The sequence below is a fragment of the Athene cunicularia genome, assembly GCF_003259725.1.
Source record: "Athene cunicularia isolate RWA chromosome Z unlocalized genomic scaffold, athCun1 chrZ_part3, whole genome shotgun sequence".
Taxonomy (NCBI): Eukaryota; Metazoa; Chordata; class Aves; order Strigiformes; family Strigidae; genus Athene; species Athene cunicularia.
In genome coordinates this window covers 9,064,050-9,069,613 of record NW_020799144.1, presented here as the reverse complement: position 1 = coordinate 9,069,613, position 5,564 = coordinate 9,064,050, and positions in this window count along the sequence as shown.

Sequence of the window (5,564 nt, the reverse complement as noted above, 5' to 3'; positions counted from 1 at the left end):
AATTTGTTTTTTAACTGGAAAGGACAAGCAGCAATCCATTTTTTTCAAATGTTACTCCAACATGATTTTCAAATATTACTCTAACCAAGGAAGGCTCTAAGGCAAGTTCAGAAGCACAAAGACCACTTAGAAATGCCTACTGAATTGAATCACTAAGTTATTTCCCAAAACTGGGGAATTCAAATATCTGAATTATTTATAAAACAGGTTGGTCATTATTTAGGTTTTGGATGATAGTTTTCCTGTATGTTTAACTTAACATTCAAAAGGAGTGTTAATGTCCTTAATCTAAAAACTTTTTTTTTTTCTTTAGTGAAAAAACCTTTCCAGTAACAACAAAGCCTTAAAAAGAAGTGAAAAAATATATACAAAATTCAATGTCCTACAGAGAAAAAGGATGCCCAGGGAAATCTGAATTACTAGGCTGTCACAAGAAAATTCCAATAAAAATAAATATTATTTCTTTATATATTTCTTTATAGATTCATTTATTTATTATATATTCTAATTATTTTTTAATTATTTTAGAAAATATTTAAAAAAAAAATATTTGGAAAGAAGATGCATCCTACTGCTATTTTCTTGATAATATCAAAGGTCTCCTTTGATAGGTTGGTTGGAGGCTCTACTTTTTAACACTGATTCAATCCATAACATTATCAATACTCTCAGCATGGCAGCAATGTGAAGAATTATGAGTAAGAGGGAAGTGCGGGTTGCTTTAAGATGCATATTCACCTCCTTCTTTAATGAGACTGGCTGGTTTCATGTGCCACTTTAGGAAACAGTGAGCAACATTAAATACTGTGGAATACTGTAGAGATATAAGATATAATGATTTCTCATTAGAGAGATGTTCTCCACTGACAGTACAATATAGATGGTGTTGAAAGATCTTGTTTAACATCTTTATTGATGATCCAGACGAGGGGATCAAGTGCACCCTCAGTCAGTTTGCAGGTGACACCCAGTTGGGTGGGAGTGTTGATCTGCTTGAGGGTAGGGAGGCTGCAGAGAGACCTGGACAGGCTGGAGCCATGGGCTGGGAGCCATCCAGCTGGGGGAGTTTCAATAAGGGCAAATGCCGGGGGCTGCCCTTGGGCCACAACAACCCCCAGCAGCGCTACAGGCTTGGGGAGGAGTGGCTGGAGAGCTGCCAGTCAGAGAGGGACCTGAGGGGTGATTGACAGCTAGCTGAACAGGAGCCAGCAGTGTGCCCAGGTGGCCAAGAAGGCCAATGGCATCCTGGCTTGTGTCAGCACTGGCGTGGCCAGCAGGGACAGGGAAGGGATCTGACCCCTGTACTCGGCACTGGTGAGGCCGCACCTCGATGACTGGGTTCAGTTTTGGGCCCCTCACTCCAAAAAGGACATTGAGTGACTCGAGCGTGTCCAGAGAAGGGCAACAGAGCTGAGGCAGGGTCTGGAGCACAGGTCTGCTGGGGAGCGGCTGGGGGAACTGGGGGTGTTTAGTCTGGAGAAGAGGAGGCTGAGGGGAGACCTCATCACCCTCTACAGCTGCCTGAAAGGAGGGGGCAGAGAGGGGGGATGAGTCTCTTTAACCAAGGAATAAGAGATAGGACAAGAGGGAATGGCCTCAAGCTGCACCAGGGAATGTTTAGACTGAATATTGGGAAGTATTTCTTTACTACAGAAGGGGTTGTTGGGCATTGGAATGGGCTGCCCAGGGAGGTGGTGGAGTCCCCATCCCTGGAGGTGTTTAAGAGCTGATATAGCGCTGAGGGATCTGTTGTAGTTGGGAATGGTCAGTGTTGGGTTAACGATTGGACTGGATGATCTACAAGGTCTTTTCCAACCTAGACGATTCTGTGATTCTGTGAAGACAGATTGACAGAAGACCTGCATAGCAGGACTGTGAGTATCAGTAATCAAGTGTCATAAGGTTTTGTCTTGCTAGCCTTAGCAAAGTGAAGGCTCAGAGACGGTTGGTTGTAGGGGTCTGGGCTGCATTAGATGGAGCTAATGCAGAAAGCATGCAGATAGGAATACAAACTGACGAGAAAAGAATGTAGATTGAAACATACAAGGCCGAAGGAGAAGTCAGTGAAAACAATGTGAGTGGGGAAATACAGGGCCGAAGACAAATTTAGCAGCAGATAGCTAAAGAATGAGCACCTGTGGTCAGCAAGGAAGGAGTAGCTGTGGCCAGTAGAAGTGTAGCAATTTGTGCAGTACAAAGACATAGATAAAAGAAGTTTTGGCAAGCTTTGGCCTTTATTTCTGAGAATATAATTAACCAATGTAAATTCTTGTAGACATGTCTGAACAATACATGCAGCCTATTAGAGAATAGATAACCATGTCTGTATGGAATTTAAAATACTATAAAATGTAACCAGAATCAGAGAATAAACAGGAACGATTTGGACATCATATTGGTGTGTGGTGTCGTTCCTGGTCCCGCATGACATAGAGACCCTGGTGGGGGTGGAAAACAACCCTGGCAGTTGGTGATCATACATTTTCTATCAGCATGGTAAATGCAAAGAAGGGAAATTTGCTAGTAAAGTTGGCTCAAAAGCAGATGTGAAGTTGTCTGTCAGTAAATGAAGGCTGGAGATTAAGCACAAGTTCCTAAAATGCCTTGGGGCAACCAGATTCTGCAACAGCATTTTCTTGAAAGCAAGAAGGGTGAAAATATCTCCAGCATAAAAGCCCTAAACCTTAAGAAAGGACTTGAAAAATAAATTACCCTGGAGCAGACCAAACTTTATAACCAGATCAGTATCTTCTGGTACCACGATCCTGTCACTTATGGAAATAATATGATGATCAGATGGAAATTTAGGTTGGATTCTTCACAGAATCACAGAATCATCTAGGTTGGAAAGGACCCTGGAGATCATCTAGTCCAATCGTTCACCTAGCACAGTTCCCACCTACAGCATATCCTTAAGCTCTAAATTGACCCTACTCTTCAACCCCTCCAGGGATGGGGAATCCACCACCTCCCTGGGCAGCCCATTCCAACACACAACAAAGACTTCTGGAAAGAAATGCTTCCTGACATCTAGTCTAAACCTTCCCTGGCACAACTTGGGCTCATTCTTTGGTAATTTACATGAAGAAAACTTCTGAATTGTACAAATGGTTGAGCTCTGATGTGTTTCTGATATGTAGACACTTATGTGTTATTTTACAAATGGTAGTGAATGTTTGGTGACAACTGATCATTACAATTGTATATACAATAATTAGGTTATTAGATAATTAGATAATTAACCTAGCTGCCTATAATTCCTTTCCAACACACATTATCATTAAGAAAGAAATGAGCATTAAAGTGATTGATTAATTACAGAGAATTAATACCACAGATGTTGAACAGTTTCACATGTATTTTAAGGAAACCATAAGTCTCAATCTAGCATAATATTAAAGTACTTTTGAAACAGACCCATCAGTTCTAAAGGGATTACTCCTTTTCCTAAAATGAAATGTATAAGTGTTCCATTAAATCTCGACAGGAGAAGGGACCTGTGGACACACAATGTGGATCGGAACTAACCGCTTCACCTATTCTATATTTCTATTTCTTAATGTGTAACAGAAACTATTTCAAATCTCTGACAAAGAGCAGTCTGGTTTCAAAACAAAATTAAGTCCTGTAGTATAATGTAAGGCTGATTAGAATTTCCTCTTCAGTTGTGCTTATGTTTCCTGTCTTGTGAAAGATAGTATAATCCTGTTAATGTACCATGAGAACTACTCGGTCTGATAGATGTGCTGTTTTACATTTGTGCTGTGAAAGTCCACCACAAAATCTCAAGTAATGATAGCAAAGCAATAATAAAAAAGGGAAAAAATGACTACAAACCAAAACCACTCCTGCTTTCATTAACCTGGCAGTTTTTCTGCATTTTTTTCGTAATTTGATTTCCAACTCTTTATGAAGTCTCTGCTGATATCATTGAGTATAAGCTCTGCTATAATGTGACCTCTGTTCAAATTTCTTCTTATTAAGTAGTCATAAATAGCAGAGACTTTCACTTATTTAGACTGACCTGATACAAGCAAGGTATTTATTCACTTTCTTTAAGAGATAATGAGTGTATATATTGCCCACATGTTTGAGCCTAGATGGTAGTTGGTAAATAGACTGCTAATGGAAACCTCTCTTATATTACCTATGAATTGCAGCAAGCTGTGTACAGAAGGCTTTTTCCTTTACCTGTGGCCCTGAGTGCAAGTAATTAATTATCTTCTGTGGGAATGAATGGGAGATTTTCACTCAGTTGATGGATCAATGGGTTAATTTTGCTAGCAGTAAATTAATGCCCTTTCAGGTTCATGATATAGCACCTGCCCTTAGGAGCGTTTTGTTCTTCATTCCACTTGGAGAATATCTAAACTATTTGTCAGATGCTCCTTTGTGGTCCAAAATCTCGACAAAATATTCAAAATATATTTGTAGACTGATTCTGAGTATATGCTCTGAATGGACATCGCTAATTTTTTTTTTCCCTCCCATTATTCATCATTGCTGTAATATCTTAGCATCATATGATATTGATCTCCTCTGTAATAAGCAAGGCTGTAATATTATAGCTGCTAAGTAAAGGTAGGAATATTCAAGGTAGTTAGCAGGGACCATACCTGCAATTGCTGTGCAAAGACATACAAAACAGTGGCTGTATGGTAATATATCCAGTGGAGTTAAGATCCATTGCAGGGGAAAGAAGGTCACAGTAGTTTTAAGAAAACAAGCTAACAGCAGAGCCTTTCAGAAAGGAAATAGATGTCAGCAGGAACAGCAGGACATTTCAGAAAGGAAAATAGGTGTCAGTGCAGAGGTGCTAAATACAGTCTTTCTGTACAAGGAAAATTTGATCCAGGGAAATTTTTCACATTATATTCTTCTGTGCTAAGTGAAACCTTCTCATCTCAGAACTAGACAGTGATGCTTCTTTAAGAAGCATCTCATTCTTGGTTTTACTATAAATTTCTTCTCATCTGCTTACTCTATGTCTTTATGTTTAACTATTTATTTTTCTGTCTCTGTATCACCACTTGTATGTCAACAGAATGCCTCAGCCCTACCATTTGATCTCTGCCTGTACCAAAGACAGTGTAAAGATAGAAGCCTGTTTTGATACTGGTTATCCAGAGAAAATATATAAGCATCTCAGAATGCAAATGTATCATGACTTGAAATAGTCTGGTTCAAACTACTTTGCTTTCAAGCACGTTTGTTAGCAGTGGGGGTTTGTTTCTTAACAAGTTTTTCTTTAAAACATGGTAGTTTATCTTTTGCACCTGAAATTCATCACATACTAAGTTCTAATGCTGAATTCTCACTGTTCACTATTGAAAAAACAGCTAATTCATGTCTTGCATTATAAGGGATTGTTCTACCTTTCCAGCTCCTGTATTACTGCCGAATTACACGTATTTATCTTTTGCTGTATTTGACGTATGAAGTTTGTTTTGTGTTTAATCAGCAAATGCCTAAACTACTAAAGTAATTCATCTGAATTACATGTGCTGTAAATTTTTGCAAGCCTTTTAGTATTATTGTTCATCAGAAGATGCTTTTGGTTCTAG